We start from the raw sequence: 24,430 nt of genomic DNA on the forward strand, positions 1-24,430 counted from the left end.
TATAATGTCTGTTACAACATGCAAACACCCAGTTTACACATTTTACAGTGTTATTTCATTTCATATATTGTTTTCAATCTTATAATGTCTGTTACAACATGCAAACACCCAGTTTTCATATATATATGTCTCAGAATGTGACGACTCTATTCGCTACACTGCTCCATCGGTTCAAATTGATACAGGGAAGAAAATTAGACGTATAGAAAGGTCTGAAAAATTCCCAACGATGTTAGAACTGTCAAATTTGCGATGCAAATTTTGGGTCGTTTCCTCGTACCGCTGTGACATTTATGGCAACACCGCCTGCACAAAGTCCAGCGCCCTAGACCACTCGGCCAGCTAGGCTGTATAAAAATATAGCTTTCGCTGGCCGGGTCATTCCTCCTCGTAGTATTAATCTAGGGCTGTAACTTAGTACACGATGTATGATAGTACGGGAGAGTTCATTTAGAACTGTTAAATTTGCGATGCAAATTTTGGTCGTTCCCTCTGCGGGACTCGAACTCGTACCACTGTGACATCTACGGCAACACCGCCTGCACGTTTCTTTCCTGTATCAATTTGATCCGACGGAACAATTTATGTTAATAAATATGTGTGTCTTGAATCACCCTGTTTGCCACCAATTAGGTATTTTTGGTAATTATAGAGTTAGTTACATAGACTTGATTAAACATGTTAAAACAACAATAAAAACATTAAAATAAACACTTGATCAATGATCTGAGGTGATGATACAGGAGAAAAAAATGAAAACGAAACTGAAATGAATATTGTCTAATCTAGTAGCATTAGGTTAATACCAGTTAATCAGATCAAAAGAATTCTATTCAAATAATACCCATGATGAGATATTGAGAATCGATTTGTAACATCCAGTATAGACTTAGCTCACTCGTAGATCGTTTCTAGAATGTAGACGACATTTTAAGAATAATATACTTGTCCCTGCAAATGACAGCAATATGTATCTCTGCAATTCAATTTCACATTACTCCGTGCACATGAAGCAGCATACGTTTTGAACATAGCACGGCTTACCTGCATCTGAATACTTTAATGTACGAGCAAAAAAGCTTATATTATGTCATTATACATGTTAAAAGATTTACTGTTTCCAAAAATCATACGAAAAAATCGCATTAATTAATCGTAAAATAACTTCAGTGCCGATAATCATAAAACTTAAATCAGTAAAATGATTTTTAGTGATTTATAACTGTGCATTATGCGGAAACTTTTTTGATTTGTTAAAAGTAAATTTTCAGCGAAAGTACTTTACCCCTTTAAAAGTTTTCTCTAGTATTTTCAGATACCAGAGTTTGAAACACGTAGGAAGAAGAAAATCTATCAACGATATTACTTCGAGACTTATTACTGATGTATTACTGTACATCAATATAAATTGTTTATTGCTTATTTTCTTTATGTGATCTAAAGTGTATATATGTACAACCACAAACATGTTTTTCGCAGATGATAATTATATTATACAATGACAGCGTTTTAAAACCAAGAAGAGTGTGTTAATACATTTGTGCGTTCTGCACAAAAAAATAAAAACGATTCGATTTATTTCACAGGTCATCATTGTATACTTTTTTAATAGTCCAATATATAGGATACTTTTTCAGACTCTTATCATTATGTATTCTTCTCTTGTTGTATGGACTGCAGTCTGTATGCGGTGTGCAAGCTATTACCGGTAAAACAGATGTCTCATGAAATCAATTAGTTCTTTTGTACTAATTATGGAAAACATTTGCGGATTTGTATTTTTGTAAACATCTAATTGTTAACATCTATCTCAAAATCATGATTATAATTATATTGAAATTGGCGGATAAATTGGTTTAATGTGTGATTTAAACCTTTTCATAAACAAATATTGAGGCTTTATGGTAAAAATTGGTATAGCCATCGTAATCTGAGTAAATGATTTTCATAATAAACAAATGGAAAACCCATTTATGAAAAAAAGAAATAAGCACAATGACATACACAATTCCTTTCCTTACATTCCCTGTTATGATAATCCATTCACATATTAACGCAGAGTTGCAGATAAACATGAACAATTGACCGAATTACTACATGTATCCATGTGACTAAATACAACAGACATCCGTAAATCAATACACATCAAAACCAAAATTGAAGATTGACACTGCTATTATATATAGGTTACTCAATAATTTTTGTTTGTTTGTTGCGGATGATAAATGCAAACCCACTTTATATCGATTCATCTCATTGTCGAGACACTTGAAAACGTTCTCTGGTGGTTTCATAAAAGTCCGTCAGGTGGATAAGGAAATTTATTCAGATACAATGACTTTCATCTATCTGAGTAAATAGAAATGTTTTGTGTAATTCTAATATTGGTTCCATATGTATGTGGTTAATAAAATCAAAATAACAGTTCACAATGACATGACTAAAAGGTCCCTTAAAGGTTAAACAAGGAAACCAAAATTTTAGCGGGAATAAAAAAATATTTATCCTGGGACAAAAACCTGACATGGAAACGAGACACTCAACAAAGAATATAGGATAACAAAAATAATACGCACAAAGCAACAAAAGTAAAAACTCGGGCTCCGCCTAAAACGCGACCAGGTGCGCTAGTATATAAACTTTGCTTAAAACACCCACCGAGCTGCTCATGAAGTCCATCCGAGGTAGACGAAAGAGGCAAGAAAAACAATGACACACTGAGCAAATTAGTTTTCATGGTGCAGATGAATACACCGTAACAATCCACGAGTTCGTGTTGACGACCATAAAACTTCTGTAGTGATGGCTTCAGTTTGTAGCAACATAGGTCTGTTCCAGAATCATGATTGTAAGAAGTCTAGCTCAAAATAAAAACTATGTAGTGTTATGTCGCCAACAGTGTGGGTTATAACACAGAAGCGCAATACCAGCACTTGGACAACGGACACATCCCTTATGACTGTTTTAATGTTTGGGTTCAAAAGATTGGGTTTGCGATTGTGCTTTATAATTTTACCACTAATCATACATTAATTTGGGCAGACAAACACCAAGACTATTTCAAAGTTCACACCTTACTTTTGATGCCAACGAAATTACAACATGAATGTATGTTTACTTAAGTACAAAGACCAATTATATTTAGAGCAATACACTATATACTATAGCGAGACCTAAGAAGATACATAAAAGCACTGCTCCTTTATTTAATATGCTTTGTATTTCTATGAGCAAAGATCTAAAGATGCTTATTTATAATAAGGTTCAGTTCGGATCATACGTTCCTCAGGAGAACGTGCACCATACCCGAGATTGGGTGCACAGACAAAATATTATGGTGCAGCATAAGCAAAATACAATAACATTGTGGTATCGATTGATTTAAGCATTATATAATGTTGAAATTAACTGAGTCAAAAATTGGTTTTTAAGTAAAATAACTCCGGTAAAGTACGGCAGTCCTGAAAACTTTGTACAAAGATTGTGGATAGATATATGCATCTTCCCGGACGTTACATGAAATAAAAAAATAATTCGAAAGTTAAAATATATTTTTAACAAGTTGCTTCCTAGAAATGTACGTGCGTGCTAAATAAACACAGCCCTAATACCCGACGATACAGTTTCTGGCAAAGTAGTAAATAAAAATAAAATTACGAAGTTAGATATATTCAACAAAGTTGATACATATTCGAGATTTGAATGTTTGCTGTCAAGTTACTACCATACATTTTGTACAACCGTTGTTTGTATAGATTCTCTTGGGGATTAGGAATCCAGTATGTAGACAGTAAATCACAGGCATCGTTTTGTAATCCTATTGAATATTACCATTAATAAAAGGTTAATTAAGAATGTATGTAATGTAATAGGTAATACATTCAGTTACTTTGACAGTGACCGAAGATAACTTAATTGCTGATTTCAACAGTGGTTTCATTCATTAGCTATTCATAAGATTACCGAACAACACGATACAGGTAATTTATGAATGTATGTTTATTTAAGATATTGAATGTATGTCAAAGTTTTACCATTCTGAGTACAATAATTCTAATTAAAGATTCCTACAAAAATATTTCACTTTTTTATTATTCAGATTTATTAACTTCCTAGATACCATTTTCAATGGTATGATAAGGTGTTAATTAAGTCTTAAACACTCCATTTTAAAGTTGATTCCGTAAAAATAATAGAACACCACTGACACAAAATTTCAGAATCGTGTCTTAATGATATATAAACTATATTTGCAATTGCCAAATAAACAGTTTTACTGTTCAGATTAGAAAAAACAAAAACAATAAGAAGGCCAATTTGTTTATATCCTGCTTTCCTCCTCAGAATGCAATACGAATACCTAATTAATGATTTAGGCATTCAGAGAAGTTAACACAAAAAAAATCATGTAAAAAGATGAAAGTTGCAACAAATTACATTAAGCGTTTCAGAGTAGTTTCGGATACGAAAATGGTCCCTAATTGACAAAAAATCACAGAATCTATACATTTGTATTAAGCACCAGAAATCAACAAAACACCCCACAAATGTGAAAATAATTCAAAAGATGGAATCATGTAATAAAGAGTCAGCGAAAATGTCATCAAATTCCATTCAACGGTTTCAGAGGATAAGAATAGGGTGTACACCACCTCGAAATGACGAAGTCCATATTTTGCTCAGAAAACCCAAAGAGTAATTGGAAGATGCACAATGGCATCATGTAATAAAGAATCCGTCAAAGTTTTTTTTTTTAAATTCCATTTAGTGGTTTCGCTGATTACCGCAGGAGATGGACGAACGGAAGAACAGGCGGACACCATGATAACAACATATCTTCTGCTTTTTATAAACATTTCTAGTAGTTGATAGGGTATTTAACTGTACAATAATGTCATACGTGTATTTTCACTATAGAAATCCTCGTTTGGAACATTTTTGCAATTACTGACCGTAGTTTATACGTTTCTATTAAACTAAACCAACACACAACTTGATCTTAGTTAAAATATTGGACGGTACAATATTTAACAGTCGTTTTTGAAGTTATACGTGATGTTGAAATATCTTCTTGTTTCTAATGCGATGTTCACGCATTTGACATGAAACGTAGATGTGGTCATTGTGGGTTTATAAGAGTCTTTAGAATATTTTAGTCAGAAGAAGAAATTTCAAAGGATAAACAGACATGCTTGCATAAAATATTCAAATAACACTATGATATGAAGGGTAAGTTAAAACAAAGCAAAAAGTTACAGAAAAGTAAATACAGAAATTAACTGCACAAACTTTCCCATAAATCCGATGTGAACTTGTATGTTCAGGAAGAGTGATGATTTTCAGATTGATTTTGCACGCTCCAAGCCATGCAATTAATTAAAGGTAACATACCATGAAAAATAAATCCGTGGCTTACCTCTTTCTTTTATTGGTTTATGTCTGTCTTACATGAGTTAACATTCAGTAATGAAAAATTATTTTCTCACAATTTCTTCTGGTGTTTCAGAAATGGAGCTTTCAGAATATAGAGAATCTCGTATTTAAGATTATCAACACATTATGTTAAACCAGTTTTCATGGATAGCAATATTATTCTACTGCTGAAGAGAAAATTAATAATCCACTGACTGTGTGTATGTGTTTATTGTTTCTTTTTTAGAATAAGTACAATAACTATTTTTATTCTTGTTTAGTTGAGTCAAAGTTAACTGTGTATTTTTTCAATGTTTTAATAATACTAGCGATATTTATATGTATACCTTCTGTTAACAAAGTCTGATAAATGCATTTTAGACGTACATTTAGTTCAATAGCGTATACCAGTAATTTTTATTTTAATAGTTTAACAAGAAATACATTGGTCCTACAAAATGTCAATTCTTACCTTTTAAAAACAAAAAAATGGTTTTCATGTTTATTACAATTTTTTATACTTTATGCAATATAATTTAAAATAAATTGTCCTTTTAATTTCAAAACGAGAAATAATACATGTATCTATATTTCAATAACACTCTGTTCTTATTCTATACCTGATACCTATTGTTCAAGGAAGAATGATGCCTCGAGTCTAAAGATTACCTAGACACGGTGAATACTGGAATTACATTGAGCAATTATAGGAGGTATTATTCTTAAATTGCAGGGTTATCCACAAACTAACTACGTAATACCCTCAACCCTGAATGATTTTCTTGCACTTAAACTTCGGAATTCGAAACAATTATATCCCATTTCTATAATGACTGAAGCTATTAAAGTCTGAGTGAATGCATAATTAAATACACTTTTTACTGCCATATTTTAATGATAAAATTTGTTTGTTCGCTTAAAGCTGCATTAACTGTCATTTTCGTAATTTTTTGTTTCTCTAGGAAGATGCCTTAACTTTGAATATTTTCTACTAAATGTACTTTTCCTGTATGATTTTGATATACACAAATGAAATGCATTAGATACATCGACAAAAAGTTGCCTTTGATAAATTCGTATGCATGTAACTTCTGGTGACCTTAATCTGCGTATATATAAATATAAATATATATATATAGAAGGGTCTGAAAAATTCCAAACGATGTTAGAACTGTCAAATTTTCGAAGCAAATATTTGGTCTTCGCGGTCTTTCTTCCCTTCGCGGGATTCGAACTCGTACCGCTGTAACATCTATGACAACAACACCTGCACCTGCAAAGTCCAGCGCCCTAGACCACTCGGCCAGCTAGGCTATATAAAAATATAGCTTTCGCTGGCCGGGTCATTCTTCCTCGTAAGATTAATCTAGGGCTGTAATTTAGTACACGATGTATGGTAGTACGAAACAGTTCATCTAGGTGTTATTATGTAGGATAGAGGATCAAATTAATGATGAATGTCACAACAAATCAATATTATACAGTGTAGTATAGTGTACTGAGTCGTCACATTCTGAGACGTTTGTTTGGTCATTAGGCTTCCTAGAATAATACATGCAAAGTAACAAAAATAAACACGGTAAATGAGCACTGAATTTACGATAACGTAAGTGAAAAAACAAAAACAAAAATAAAAGTATGCTTTTAATCGGCTATTTTATTTGTCGAAGCGTGGTAATCATGTTTATTTATGATTTGGAACGTCGTCCATTTATCATTTATCAAGAAAAATCCATATGCTTATTAGATTGAAACTGTTCAGTTAGTATGAATCTTAAATACGAAAAAGAGATATAAAAGGAACTGACAAAAATAAGTAATTGAAAACATGCGCTTTCTAATTAATTGAGTGAGAATATAATAATAATTTCCTATAGATACCTATAGTTATTATGTGTTAGGTTTGCATTTTTAAAAGGCGATGGGTATTGATATTTCAATAGGCTATCAAAATAGTGATAGTAAGGGAAATCATATTAAAACTGTGAGTTTTGACACAGAAAAAAAAATTATTTAAAAAAAGCGATAATCTGTAAGTCTGATATTTCCCTTTCTTAATAATATGTAGTCTTTGGGGTATTAAAGCAGAAAATTTAAGCAAGTATGCTAGGCAATACGATTGACATATTAAAAGCTCTTTTTAATGAATGCTAGAAAGACATTATGAACAGTTTATATATGTTAAAAACGATCATTTTCTTTCATAGTGGGACAGATTATACTTGGGGTAGGGGAACCATTGTTTTTTCGGCACATTAGAAAGCTAAATCCTGTATGAATGTATTTCAAAATACAAAAGCTTGTTGTTGGAAGTGCGGTATTTAAAACAATTGCCAATTACAGGTGAAACGGAAGACAATAACAAATTCCAAAAACTGTTATTTTCACCTTAAAACTGAAAAATAAGCACATGAAATTAGGACATAAATTGAATACATTGATAGTTAAAACAAAGAACCCAACATGTTTTCATCGCGTATATGCTAAATATTACCATTTTTCCATTTTGAGTGAGTTTTCCCCGGTAGGATGACAATTTTTTACCTTAATGGACTTGAAAACTTTAAATGTATATAACCTGGGCTCATTTGAAAGCTAAGATACTGTACATAAATGTACTGTTTCATACACAGGCTTGTTTGATCTCCTGTGTCAATACAAAAATGACAATAACGGATGATGTAGGATTAAATCTGAACTTCTGAAAATTGCCATTTTTAACATTTTATAATAACGTATCCCGAAAAAGAAAATGTAAGCGTTTGAATTGATCAAATATTTTCGATACATCATTATTTTAATTATGAATGCCTATAATGTGAGTGATACCGTGTCGGTATGCTTTGAATAAGAATTTTGTTTGAAACTGAGACCATTTTTCTAAGGGTAAATGTATTAATTAAACATTAATGGAAAAAAATCATGAAAACAAGGTTTCAGAGGTTCTTTTCGAAGGCAATTATCTGTCGAATGATGGTTTGGTTGAGTAATAGCGTCGAATTTATGCGACTTTTTACGAGGAAATCGAAAACCCATATTAAATTTGGAGTTTTATTTTACTCAACCACCTTGAACGTTTCCGCATCATTTGTTGTACGACTTAAAAGCTAAGATGTTTGGTTTCTTGATGATACATAAGTATGCAAAATATCTTACGTTTCGTTTGGAATAAAAATACCAAAAATACTGGTCTCAACTGGGAACAAAACGTGACCAAATAATTAAAACAAATGCTTCAGTTATTATTTTTTTAATTATTTTTTGGAGACAAAACGATTAATGATATGGGAGGTCTAAGGGTACCTGAAAATCATATTTTGGTTGTTGAGCGGGGGTGCAAAGGTGGTTTTCTCTGCCTTCGTACAAATATGAAAACAAAAAATGTTTATCATCTTTTTATCAATGGTAATACGTCTATTATCGCTATATTTTATTTATCAGATAAGGCAATATAATGCTTTTGTATATATATATTTTTTCATAATGGTATAGTTTATATGTTAAGATTTAGGACAAGACTGTGCTAGATTTACAGGACTATAATTGCTGTTTTGTGCTAACATATATACTTAATGCTGTTAAATCCGGTTCGCACTCATCAGTTTTTATGTCATTTGTGACTGAGGGATTTATTTAACATCACTGTCCCTCATTTTGGGTCGTTCATGGAAGGTGTAAAGCATAAGTACGTTTACATAGTCCCCTGGCACAGCAATATTCTTTTAATTGGGTCATTGTGTGGTCTGGGAAATTAGTTGTTATGTGACCACGTTCATTCATTAAATCCATTATCAAGTGATTGTAAATAACCAAAATACGCAGTCGTGGGTAGACAGACTCTTCAAATTGCATTTTATTGAGAAATCAAGTTGAATATGATCAATATATTCTCAAATTTATAAAGTGGGACAATTCTCCTTTTACAAATCTCTGCATCTGTCATACTTAGGATTTGATGTAGTTTACACGTATATCATGTATATGAACTGCCTGAAATTCCGGCGTTTCGTTGCACAACACATGGCTTCGAAGAATCAGTTAAGTTTGAGCTACCCATTATTGGACCACAAAGTCCTTGATTTCACAGTTATAGGAGAATATACATTATACATATACTGTTTATGTACATGTAGAATAATATGTACATTGTAAGTACATTCCTTGAAGAGCTTCAAAGATAAAAAAAAGCTGCAAATGCTAGAATGCAAGTGCTGGAAACACTTCATTTGATTTTTAACAAATTTTTGTTGATAAATTTGTACCAATGAAAAAAGTGTATGCATATACACAGAAAGCTAATTTTAGACACCCTCTTACACATACATTATACATGTACGCATATCCGTAGATAACTAATTTTAGCCACCCTTTTACATATACATTATATATTTAATATTTTGCAAAATCCTAATCATAGGCAATATCATATAATAATACACTGACCATTTTATGCTTGATTTCCGATTTATAGAAAACTATATAGTTAATGATTTTAGGCAGGAGCAATCAAGGAAACCAAAGTTACACATGGTTATAGCAGTAATCAAAAGAATATAATCCAGGTACAAAGATCAGACATGGAAAACAGACATACACATCAAAGAACATAAAGTAACTAAAATCATACATACACTAGTCACAACAGCAAATAAGCAACTCTGACTCCACCAAATACTGGGAGCATGGACCAGGTGCAGCGGTAGGGTAAGCGTCCTCTGCTTTTCTAGAAACACCCGCCGAGTTACTCATAAAAAAGTCAAGTCTGGGGTAGACAAACGAGGAAAGGAAAACTATGACCCGTTGACTAAAGCAGTTTTCATGGTGCAGATGGATACACCATAACTATCAATGAGTTTTTGATGGCGACCATTCAATTTCCGTAATGATGACTTCAATCTTGTAGCGACATAACCCTGCTCCAGAAGCCTATTTGTTAGAGTTCTAGCGCGATACATAAAGTCTGCATTGTTTTTGCAAGCTCTGGTACAACGTATGAGTTGTTGTATCAACACTTCATACGCAAGTGCTGAAGGGATGTTGCCACAGATGAAAGGAAAGTTGACAAAACTGAAAACAAAATCATCGCGTTGTCGTAAAGTTTGTTAAATAGTTTTCCTTTACTTTCGATTTCTAAGTGTAAGTCAAGATATGAGGCTGACTTCACAGTGTCTATACTATCCTTTATATCCAGTTCTTTGGGGGTAGATGCGATGTATATAATCCACGAAATTAGGATTGTTTAAAGATAATACGCTATCTTTATAGCGGGAACTGAGATTAAAAGATCTAGTTAAACGATAGTCTTTCTCTCAAATCAGATCACCTTTAAAGTCAGCCACATATGAGTGAAGGAATAAGTCAACAAGTAAAAGGAGCACAATTTGTTCCCTTAAAAAACCCGTCCACCACACGGGACAAATATGTTGTCGATTAAAAGTTCCAGCATTTTGTAAACATCTTCCTATGTATATTTGGAAGATGATTTGGAATTTTATTTCTTACAAACTATGAGGAATCTCTACCACGAACTATATACTTGTATCTAGGTGCACTATCTTTTTGGACAAAACAACGATATATAAGTTTTTAAGTCGGGATTTTAACTGAGTATTGGGAAAAGAAGTATACAGTGTTGAAAAATCAAAGGTTTTAATAATATTATATTCAGATAATAGGCTTGAACTAATTGTCTCCAAAACAATTTTTGAATTTTTCAGGATTCACATAATACTACTACGGGAGTAACAAGTGTTGTGGTAGGACTGCAGACCCTTTTTGACAATTGTGAGTATAGAAGTTAAAAGTTTTGAAGAGATGAGAAACAGTTTTAAGAAATAGAAATAAGGTTGTTACAATCTTATATTTGAGCTCATTTTATTTAACATACCGATCTGGTTTCAAATCAAAGCAAGCAGAAACCTGTTTAATTTAAAAAGGAGAGGTTTCCAACCATAATCAACAGAAAAACTTTCATGATATGAAAATAATGTAGATATATTTAGAAAAACATTCATTTTTTTCTTGAAAAAGTATTTTCATAACATTTTCCAGATGCATAAGAAGATAGGTACAAATTTAAAAATATCCCTTTTAATGTCTTGAAATGAACAATATACTTTTCATTTTTTACAGATATGCTTTTTAAATATGTTGTCTGAATTCAATATATATTTGCTACCACATTTCAAAATATTCTATAGAAATTGAAGCTGAGCAAAAAAATTATAGTAATTCTATTTCAAGATTGTAAACGACATTATTAAGATTATTCAATGTTTCTGTTTATTTGTGATTGATGATATCGTTTATTGGATATTGCGCATTTTTGACTTCGCAATGCAGAGTGTATGCTCATCTCCCCTAAAGATATAAACATCATTTAACAAAACTAAACATTTCTATCAGTAATAAAATATTTTTCGACTATACGAAATGACTATTGGACATACATAGAACATATAACTAAACTAATTCTACAGATATCGATAATCAATAATTTGACCAGCAGTTGGGGTAAAAGATAACTATTCTGCTTACTCACGTGTTAACAAATTAGAAACTATGAATTTGTAAACAGTGTTCTATTCCTAGTATACAAAGACAAGCAGATGAAAGGGCATTAAATCGAAACGGGTGACTAAATCAGTTTCAGGTTAAGATATGTTATAAATTGGCATACTGGGTACTCACATGCAAAAGGAAAAGGCATAAAAACATGTAAAAGAACTTAAATTACACACTTGAAAATAAGGGTGACACCACTTTATTCGCCTAAATAAAAGTTTCGCCTAAAGACATATATTTTGAATGAATTTTTTCTTCAAAATTGGCAAAGGCGCATATATATGTAAGTCTAAAGGAATCTGCCAACCAACAAACTTAATGGGTATCGGATCGTCCAGTCATGACGATGCAGCACAAACAAAAATAATTATATAAGTCTAAAGGATTGTACAACGATACCGATAAAGATGTTAACACTTTAATAAAGTACATATATATATGCTCGGATGTGCGATGGGGACGCCGAAGTGTGATGGTCGCGCTGATCTGCGATGGTCAACGCTGTAGTACGTTGGATGTCTAACGCAAAGGCGCGGAAGTGCGTTGGTATACCCCATTCAACATTGCTACGAAATTTTACGTCCATAAACGCGTACAATATTACAGAGAAAAATAACAAACTGAAAGGAAAGTCATGAAAGTAGCTAGTATATTGTTGCCTGTATAAACAAACGTAGCGTACATAATTACTAATTTTGAGTGTTAACATTACATGTATTTAATGCAGTATCAAAACGTAAAATATACGTTACGTTACTCGAGGTAATTCGAGAAACGTTAACTGTAGGTACGGGTTACAAAATATAGCGGATACTGAAAGTCGTGGAAACTATAAAAGATTTACCAGGACAACTTTGTTATTATTGTTTTGAAAATCTGAAAAATGTTGCTTTTTTTTTAAATTTTGAAATCATGGATTTTTACCATTAGAAAAGAAAGACACCGAATCATGGAGCGTATTCCATAGTTGAAAGGTGAAATAGAAACTGCAATATACGAGTCCAAAGAGAGTATTAGAATGTCGAAGACACGAATTAAGTTCCGGTGGACCAGACTAGCACGTTTCTCTTCATATTACGTCAAGTCCGTTAATCCATCAAATCTAGACCCTCTGTAGCATCAATAATCTTTGATAACCTTAGCCAGTGTATAGAATGACACACACACACACACACACACAGAGAGAGAGAGAGAGAGAGAGAGAGAGAGAGAGAGAGAGAGAGAGAAAGCACCGTCTTATACTACATTACATTTATATTTGCAACTTCTACAGGTATTATCGATCAGATGTCATTTATGTAGTACATGTAGTTTATACGCTAATACAGAAGTATTAAAGCTATTCACAAACGTTCAGAGCTAAGGTAATAAAAATATGTTTAAGAGTACTCGTCCTCCACTGGGTGTCGGAAAAAATGAAGTTAAATTATTAATTTGGTTTCTATAATTTCTTCAGATTTTCTCAGTAGTTGGAAGTATGAACGAAAAGAAAGCAAGCGCTTTTCTGATTGCATTCATACTAATATCATATCTGTCGAATTTACAGATAATCGTATTTTTACGGTTTCAACGGAAAAAATCTACATGATATTCAAAACATTTTAGCGAAGCACATAAGAAAAAAACGCACCTCCTCGTAGTGGCCAACGCATTGCAGCGTTGCTATTGGCAGTCAACAATCATGTCTAATCATCGCAGTTCAGCCTGATCATAAACGCACCTCGGCGTACTACCATCGCACTTTCGCGCGACCATCGGACCTCCGCTTCCCATTGCGGTTCCGAGTCTTACATATATAAATACAAAATTGTCTTATTCTATCTCTTCCTGGCTAAATATGACAAAAGAATTAACAATAAGAAGTGAAAATATCTCCAATAAGATTATCAGATAAAGTCTATACAATATACATGGTTTGGTTTCTAAATCTTTTGAAAGTCCACCAAGAGTTCATATTTCATTAATTTGACACAGTATCCTTCTTTCTAAATGATATACCAGCAATGACCTTAGCTAGCTGTTGAAATACCTAGATACGTAAAACATGAGAATTGTTACACGAGTGTAGTAAATATATATTATTGGCATTCATTTTAGGACCTGACTCTATTTATATGAATATTTCACACCAAGTCGCGTTTTCTGTTGAAAATATTTAGACTGATTTCAGTTGTCCCTTATGTACATGTTAACCATTGGACAATTGGAACACCATTAAGTTAAGGTAAAGTGATAATAAGTTCATAAAATAATGTTTTCTAACCCAATGCGTAGCTTGCTTAAAATGATAATATTTCTTATGTTTATGGAAATCCATTCGTCACACATTTCCCTTGATTACTCTTTTTGACAACACAATAAAAAATCGTATATTCATTTTTGTAAGACTTGGAATCTGAAGAAAAATTACAATTCTGCCAATGTAAAGGAACCATGATTCCTTTAGAATGAGACATGAGCTGTTTTTACATTTCGGTTGTTGATTTCTGACAATCAAGAACACGTCTTTGTTCAAATTTATTCAAAATTAAAAAGACAGTAATAAAGACGCATGTTTCATAAAAAAACCTCTCAAATTTAGAAAAATCCTCAAATCCTTTCTCAACTCAAATTTCAGCAATACGGAGCACCCGAAGGTGAATTTTAGAGTTTTAAATTTTGTATGCATTATGCAAAACAAAAAAGTTTTAGAATTTAAATATTTGTTTCAGATACCTTCATAACAATAGATTGTACGTATTTTACGATGAAATCCTTAGGGCTCTTATATCTTAACGTACTTTACGATGGAACCTTTAGGGACCTTACATCTTTACGTAAACACTAAGTATGAGAAGTGTTAAAAATAAATATTTGTAAAATTTTAATCTAATGTTAAACGGACAACTGAGAGTGCCAAATATATATACCTACCTTCGCGGTTAAATGAATTATCAAAATTTTCGTAAAATAATGTTTAGGTTTTAATGTAGATGATTCGAGATACTTACGTGCATTAGATTTTAATAAATGGCATTTTAGTCATCATGGTTTCGTTAGTTTATTGCATATCCAATACGATGGAAACACGTCTGTTATGAGATAAAAAACTTGTTGATTAGATAAAGAATACAATTTACACAAAGCCATGCAAAGATTAATTCCTCAGTACTAGTGTACCGATAAAAAAATGTTAACACTGCAGAAATATTTGTTTTGCTCTTCATCTGCATTATATAAATGTTACTTTCATTCAAGGTATCGTCAAAGCAGTAGGCTTCCTGTACTTAATGTTGGAACCTTAAGTGGACTTAGATATTTGAACAAACTGCAATTTTAAAAAGTATTTTAAAAAATGACAACTTTTCATTGAAAATAATGATTCTTCGAGTATTCGTCTTTTAAAATATCAGGGCTTAAGAAAATTTAAAAACATTCTAAATGGTACGAATATTGAAGATTAATTGTCATATTTGATATTCATTAAATTCACATATATATAAATGTAATACACAACAAAAGTGTAATCAGTAGCACTTATTTCATATTTCACATTTTCTTCTGATGGAAGGATCAACAAAATATTTATGCTAATAAAGTTACTATCAAAAAGATAACAAAACTGTTAACTTTTTAAGCTTAATCTCACAATTGCTATATTTTTCAAAAGAGTGCAAGATGCGTTCTCTTGAAACCGCAAGGCTCCGTTACATTCCCTAATTGTTGTTGTAATTCCAAGTATCTACTTTTATTTTTGATTAATATATTTATTTTACCAGACAGGGTGTTAGGTTTCTTGTGAATAACAACATATTATAGGCACGCCCGTCGCACTGACAAGTGAGAGAAATGAACGTGAACTGATCGATGATATGAGTCAATTACTAAAAGAATCGTTAACCACTAATTTGGAGCTTTACAATTCATTTGTATCCTTTATCAGTAATGAAAGCAAAATACAACTATAAAAAACAAAGCAACTGTGTCTGTTGAAATTACAACCATCACCGAAGTACAGAAAATCATGCTTTTTTTGATTTTGATAAAAATGTGGGTTTTTTTTTGTTTTTTTTTGTTTGTTTTTTGTTTTTTGTTTTTTTTTGTTTTTTGTTTTTTTTTTTTTGTTTTCTGAAAGTGCATTCGCAAACTTCGCTCTATGCATTTTGTCATGAGAATGAACATATTTTTTTTTCTACAATAAAGATTTCTACAACTTTGCAGGCAATTATAGATTTACAGTCCGTGTTTTATTTATTGAGGAATGACATGTAAGATATGGTATATAATATTGTTTTTTTATTCTTTTGATAAGCTTTTAAAAAGTCCGAATTATACGTACAATGATGGTGAAGGTGGTGATTAATATGTTTTGCATCGTGAACCATTTACTTGATTGAGTGTTGAACTACAAACATTGGCGTCTGTCTAATTTAATTTAAACATATCTTATTGCTGGTATACAACAGCAGTAATTGAACAAACTTCTCTACTACATAACATATATTTGTATTACATTACATTAGGAATAATTCAGAAGTCATCACTTCAAACGTTTTTACTAATGACGACGTCGTATACTCATCGGTCACTATATATCATATACTCATTTTTATTTCCCAGTTTTTCTGAAACAATGTTGCTTACATAATATTGGTTTCCAAGGTGTCCGCTTAAATATTTATCTTTTTTTTGTTTAGTTTGTTCACGACCATCCTATTTCTCGATGTATTCACGGCCTCTTTTCCCATATTGTATTATCTTTGCGACCAGCTAGATCACTATCCAGTAAAGCATAAAAAAAAGAAAACAGGAGTTTGAAAAACTCGATTTGAGGAATATAATTTGCAATAACTAAATCCCTTTCGGATCACCTAAGTTCAAGTTAATTTTTATTCTGTTTGAGTTATTTTTATGTTTCGTCTTTGTTTTTTTTTTGTTTAGAAATCAATCAGCTTCTTTCTTTCATTACTATTTTATCCAAGTGTATTGTGGCCTGTTCTTTCGTATGTTGCCTTTTAGAATGTAACTAACTTCATATCAATAAAATTCCGTTCATTTGCCACTTCCGTATTTCATTCTGAAGAGTGTCAGGGTTTGGTATCAATAACTTGATTGATAATTATAATATATAATATTATTCAGAATTATTGGAGCACGGTAGACAAATTTATCAAACATGACATATCCCGGCGCACATAAGAAGCACCCTACATGTAGGTTTAACCTCTCATCGACGCATTTTTTTTTTGTACACTGAGTTAGCATAGAATATCACTTATATCAACAAATATGCATACCATACATTATTACACTTGAGCGTTTTTCGTCAATGTAGAGCTGTCTCTTTACGACTGAGCTGAGTACAGGGTGGTATTATTTTTAAATAGGTCTTGTATTGGTTTTATAAAATACCAAATTGAGAGCTCCATATAATCCTTGTGTTTGTTTTTAAATCATCAAGTTCGAGTAAAGAAAATGTTTGAGAAAGTTTTTTTTTAAACATTTTCTTCCGAATTACAAATACATTTTAAATATAAATTGACACTAAATAAAAACATAATGTCGTCATTATTGTCTTGATTATAAGTTTTAGAAACAACATTGCTTTTATTCATCATATCAATAAGAGAACAACAATATCACCATCCGACTCATAATCAACGTCAAGATCTAAATCAGACATAATAGACACTACAACGTTGGAGTAGCTGATACCGCAATGACCCTGACTTGGTGCAAGCATTTCAAACAAACAGTTTGGTTAAACCTAAGTTTTACGATGCAAAACCCCATTGAGGTATGAATATACCAGTGGTGATTAAATAACAACTATAAAATGCACTTTTCCTCATACCTCTGAATCATGATTCAAGAGTCTGTTATTCGTATATATTTATGACGTTCAATGAAATCAGAGTAGCTAGTACTCACTGGAGGGCAAGGAGTCAATTGTAACATGTAAATCCATTTTTCAGGCGATGAAGGTATGTTGTTGCACAAGTAAAGACAATTTATGATTTTAAACTAAAGTCGTCTCTTTTTCCATAAATGTTATTACTGAGATGACCACTATTGTCGAATTCGAGTTGTTATTCCATAAAAGTTGCTGAAAAAAGCTGTTTCTTTTATCTCAATCTCTGGTGGGTATATTGAAGATAAGTTCTGACCAAAAGCATGATTGTAAATGGACAATATGTCTGTACGTGAAATTGAAGTATTTACCATCTTTCATATTCTAATTCTGTACGAGATTTCACATAAATGTTTAGAATGTTAAATTATCCACTTAAGATTAATTTTACCATGATAATGTGTGGTACATGTATTGAAACCAGCTTGCTTGCTGCCTTTCTTTAACTACGGACAATATGTGTGTAAAGCGAACTGACATTTTCATAAAGAAATCATTAACAAAACACGTTTGACCAAATATGGATTAAGTAAGCCTCAGGCAGTAGGAAAAGTAAGGAAAAAAATGAATTCTTGAGAATGAGTTTTGTGATAAATCTTTATTTCAGTATGAATCACAATGACTTAGTAGAAGTTGAAAGAAGTTGAAATTATGCGTTTTATAATCCATCTCCATCAGTGTAATGTTTATTGATATCAAAGCAGATATTTGATAGGCATGTAATCAGTTTACAAACTACAAATTCAGTAGGTGAAAACGTTAACGTGGATGCTCAAAGGAGTGTGTTTGTGTTGTTCAATCGATGACGTAGATCCACTTTCTCTAAACCAAAAAAGAAAGAAGAAAAAAAATTAAATATATGACGGAGGGACAATTTTACAATTGTTGTGGTATATGAGAAAATCTATTGTATTTTCGACAATTCATTGCATATGAGTTTATATTTTGTATTTTCGACAAATCCATACATATGAAAAACAGTCCCTGTATGGGACAAAATTTCTACTAGCCCAATACCACATTCCCCTATCCCCAATTGCCCCATAACACATTGCCCATTGTCCCACGCCCCATAGCCCCAACCCCCATTGCCCCATATTACATTTCCAATAGCCCATTCTCCCACTGCTCCATCTCCTATTGCATCGACGCATTTCGAACAGAAAGTTAGTAAATGTTTTATCAAACACATATAATGAATAAGGATGTAAAAGTTTTGCCGAGTTCGAGATCACGCGATAATTGTATTGTTTTCATGAGAAATTATCATCCAAAACATTCTTAAAACTATATATATATAAATGTCACAACGGTACGAGTTCGAGTCCCGCGGAGGGAGCGACCAAAAATTTGCATTGCAAATTTGACAGATCTAACATCGTTGGGAATTTTTCAGACCTTTCTATACGTTTATGTATCTTCCCTGTATCAATTTGATCCGATGGAGCAGTGTAGCGAATAGAGTCGTCACATTCTGAGACGTTTGTATAATATTGATTTGTTGTGAAATGCATCATTAATTTGATCCTATATCCTACATAATAACATATAAAATGAACGGTCCCGTACTACCATACATCGTATACTGTTACAGCCCTAGATTAATCCTACGAGGAGGAATGACCCGGCCAGCGAAAGCTGTGTTTTTATATAGCCTAGCTGGCCGAGTGGTCTAGGGCGCTGGACTTAATGCAGGCGGTGTTGCCATTGATGTCACAACGGTACGAGTTCGAGTCCCGCGGAGGGAGCGACCAAACATTTGCATCGCAAATTTGACAGTTCTAACATCGTTGAGAATTGTTCAAACCTTTCTATACGTTTATGTATCTTCCGTGTATCAATTTAATCCGTTGGAGCCGTGTAGCGAATAGAGTCGTCACATTCTGAGACGTATATATATATATATATATATATATTTGATTTGATTTGTTTGACATGCATCATAAATTCGATCCTCTATCCTACATAAGACCATCTAAATGAGCTGTACCGTACTAAAATACATCGTGTACTAAGTTACAGCCCAAGATTAATCATATGAAGAGGAATGACCCGGCCAGCGCGAAAGCTATATTTTTATAAAGCCTAGCTGTGCGAGTGGTCTATGACATTGTGCTGGCGGTGTTGCCATGGATGTCACAGCGGTACGAGTTCGAGTCCCGCGGGGGAAACCACAAAAACATTGACAGTTCTAACATCGTTTGGAATTTTCAGACTTTTCTATACGTTCACATTATTTTCCCCTGTATCAATTTGATCCGACAAAGTCGTCACATGCTGTATATATATAGAAGGGTCTGAAAAAAATTCCAACGATGTAAGAACTGTCAAATTTGCGATGCAAATTTTTGGTCGTTTCCTCCGCGGGACTCCAACTCGTACCGCTGTGGCATCTATGGCAACACCGCCTGCACTAAGTCCAGCGCCCTAGACCACTAATATATCCTAGCTATATCCTACGAGAAGGAATGACCCGGCCAGCTAATGTCCCTGTTAGTCTAAAATTATTGTAAAAAATGTTAAAATTGTCAATATCAGTATTATGTTGATGGTTGTGATACATATATTTCAATTCAAATTCTTGAAAATGAGATATTTTTGCAAATACGATTAGTGCGAACACATGAAATTACTTTAATGGTCTTATATCATTGTTTAAAATGTTGAAATGGCAAGAATAAACATCATATATGTGGTTGTGACACATCAATTTCAGTCCAATTTCTCATGCAGATGTAAGGGTGCTAACAATTTTGATTTAAAAAATGGTCCAAAATTATTGCTTAAAATATTAAAAATGGCAATATTAGTATCCGGTTGGTGGTTGTGACTCTCATATTTCAGTCAAAAATCTTCAAAATGATATATTTTTGAAAAGTGTATGTGTGCGAACACTTTTAATATACATATTAGTCTAAAAGTATATTCAATAATGTTAATATTGTCAATATCATATTATGTTGATGGTTGTACTACGTATATTTCAAACCAAATAATTGAAAATGAGATATTTTTGCAGATCAAATGAGTGTTATCCCTTCGAATTACCTTTATGGTCTTATATAATTGTTTAAAATGTTAAAATTGTCAAAATATAGATCGTATGTGTGGCTGTGGCACATTAATTTTAGTCTAATTGCTTAAAAATGACTTATTTTTACAGATTGTTAGGGTGCGAACAATTTTAATTTCAATAATGTTCCAAAAGTATTGTTAAAAATATAAAAATAACAATATTATTATCTTTTTCGAGGTTGCGACAAATGACATATTTCTGCCAATTGAAAGGGAATCAACATTTCAATCTGTAATGACCGGAAATAAAATGTATTTCCGGTAAATATTTAAAAAAAAAAATGTCAACAAATTATGACACCTGGGATCATTAAAAATTACTCTAAAACATGCTTATCAAAAAAAAAAAATGGTAGCTGCGATGGCATGACGACGTTGGCCCAACGTCGGTCCAATGTACTAGTCGGTGGTTATGGAAATATCTCTTTTTGATTAATTTTTCCAAAATGGTTTCTAGTAGACAAGCAATTTTGAAATTTTAAATACTTTCATATCAATTTCAGTATACTTCATGTACTTGTAGTATCTGCTGACTTAATAATAGATTTTTTTTGTTTTAATATTGTAAACTAAAATCAGCTTGTCATTGGTATATTGTTCCTGTAATTTTGTTTATGATAAACTGGGGGAATTTTAAGCGCTTATACTCTGAAGGAGTGCATAGAATAAGTACTCTGCGACAGAACTAGGAAAGCAAAATATACAATTCTGTTCTAATATCTTAAGGAATCCAATCGTCGGACCATATGGTTCGGTAAAAGATGGGTTTATGTTGGGCCAACATTGGGTTAATGTTGGCATTACGTTGGGTCAACGTTGCCCCAACTATTGTCTGCCTCTTTTGGGCCAACGTTAGCTCTCTTTGCACTAACAACATTGGGTCAACATTGGGTTCCCTACATTGACCCAACGTAGGAATGCTGTTTTGGATAGAATTATGATAGGTAATTTGCTTGCTGAAAAAGGCAGAACAATTATTTTTTATTGACCAATCAGATCAATCATTCGCCCCATTCCCCATTGCTTTATTCATATACTCCATCCCCCATTCCCCATTCCCTATGCCCCATTACCCTATACCCCATAAAATGGGAAGTTTATCCCATACAGGTACTGTAATATATCGTGTTTCCGACCAATAACTACAAACATTAGAATACAATGTTTTGTATTTTTTGGCAAAATAATTACAATGTCCATATGTGATGATATATTTTATTCTCTATCAATCACTACACATTTGATCATATATTGTGTTATCGCCGAATCATTATATTTTCGACCAATAATTACAGATCAACTACTATATATAAGGGAAAAATTGTTATAATTCCAACCAATAGTTACATGTGTATTTTGGTTCGATACTTACATAGATGATACCGTCTTGCAATTTCAACCGATATGTGAGATAATATAAATAAAGTCCGACCGATACTTACATATGATAACATCATTTTCTCCTTGGAAAAGGATCCAGTCTTTTTAATACCGTACCATCACATTTCACATCAACTCGTTTTTTATTTGTATCCAACCAAGCCAGGAATGCTATCATCGCACTATCGCAGGTAATTAGGTTCCCGTAAATGAATCTACAATAGTATTATCTTATAAAGTGATTTGAAAAAATGAATTAGACAAAGAAAATAATTTTGAAACTCGATTTCTAAGGACATAATACAAAGAAACAGATCAAACGAACAGAGTTTGACTTCCTTTGAAAGAAGTTTAATACATTTTAAGACGGAAGGGGTAATAGAGGGAATCAAGATTCTAGCGGAAATTAAAGGAATGAAATCAAGGGGCAAAAACCAGTTAGGGAAAACAGACACACATTATAAAGAACATAACATAACCAAAATATTACGTACAAAGCATGACATTAACTGTAAATTGGGAACATGGACCAGGAAACGGTCGATCAAATATATAAATTCTACTTTGTTTCCATTTATATGTGGCATCATTCCGGGACATATCGTTCTGACTCAGGGCCATTAAGAGGACCAAATCTTTGAAAATAGATTTTTCTACTCAATTAAGTCTTAAAAATTAACATATAAATAATGAATAAAACTACAATTTTGACACAATGTTAGGTTCGATTTTCATATATAAACGTATAACATGTATTGTTGCCTGTAAAAACATTTATCCTCCAGTTTTTTTGTGTTCTTGGCAACCACTTTACTTCTAAATATGAACTGGCTTTTACTAAATTTAAGAGATAAGAAATTGACAGCCACTGTGAAATAATCTTAACACAATAAAAGACAGCGATACAAGATTTTGTTCTTTTAAAGAGAAATGGAACATTTTCCCTTCATCTCTAATTTGCTCACATTACTGTTACAGAATTGAGACATTTAATTACGTCCAGGTTGCTATTTGGAATTTTGTTCTCAGCGACAATCCTGAAATTAAAGTCAATCAATACTTCTTTAAATAACTTTAAGTTCAACATTAGGTGGTGATTGTTTTTGACATTTTCAGGTTGAAATAACAACTAAATCACACATAATACATTGTAATCAGTCCTCAACCTTTAGACACATCAACGTTAGAGTACATAAGAACATTTCCACCAAGGAATAACTCAAAAACAAAGAAAGAGAGATACATGTACTAACAGAAATATTTTGGCTGAAACGACTACCATATGACCGGTCAGCCAGTTTCAAAACTGAAATTTAACGCCATTATTCCATCATCCCGTTATCTCATGAATACGATTGTAACTTTATATTAAAACAATTAATTTGATATACCACTTTAAACAGTAATATGATCGTTTAATCTTCCAAATTTGTCGTATATCAGTTATACTTACAGCCATTCAAGCTTTCCTAGATCTTTAAACCATTTAACTTCAAGACTAGATATTAGGTTGTTACGTAAATTCCTGGAAATAAAAAAAAAATGTTTTCAATATCCGCTGTGTTGTTGTCAAAGTAATACAGTTTCACCTACTTTTGGATATGCTTTTGTATTGTTATAGTATTTTGAAGAATTTCAGTTGTTTTAATGGGTAAGAAATTCAGTGTATAAAAACAGATTTCTATCACGTGTCAAAATTCAGTATTTTATTTCAAACTATTATGGTATAAATGTTTAATCTGTAAGATACGCATTCAAGGGGCATATTCGTTTGTTCTAGTTTTCGACCTTTAAATGACTAAAACTTTCAGCTTACTGTCACATAGGACTTATTTTATTTTTGTGATGGAAATATTACTGAAATCAAACAAAAAATTAACGAGCTGTTTTCTTGTCGAAATGCCACAATACACATTTTATCATTTTTGCTTCATGCAAAATAGGTTTGCTGATGGTTTTTCGATCCAGATAACCACGCTACAATCTTCTTTTCCTAAAAATTTGAAAGAATGTGACTGTAACTAATACAAAGGCGAAATTGTTATTCGCGAGTAAACATTACAAAGGTTTTTTTTCCTATGACCAAATTTGATTTTGAACGAACGAACC

General features: G+C 32.4%; 1 long non-coding RNA gene across 1 annotated transcript; it reads right to left on the reverse strand.

Moving 5' to 3' along the window:
• Window positions 1-18,377: 18,377 nt before the first annotated feature.
• LOC148612142 (uncharacterized) lies at window positions 18,378-24,023 on the reverse strand. Its single transcript, XR_015924617.1, has 4 exons — window positions 23,775-24,023; window positions 23,287-23,358; window positions 22,384-22,536; window positions 18,378-18,688 (listed from the first exon to the last, which is right to left on the reverse strand). It is a non-coding gene; the product is annotated as an uncharacterized LOC148612142 (long non-coding RNA).
• Window positions 24,024-24,430: the final 407 nt, after the last annotated feature.

Source organism: Perna viridis, chromosome 7, assembly GCF_037379345.1.
Source record: "Perna viridis isolate PV_CMFRI_1.1 ecotype Kerala chromosome 7, ASM3737934v1, whole genome shotgun sequence".
Lineage (NCBI taxonomy): Eukaryota > Metazoa > Mollusca > Bivalvia > Mytilida > Mytilidae > Perna > Perna viridis.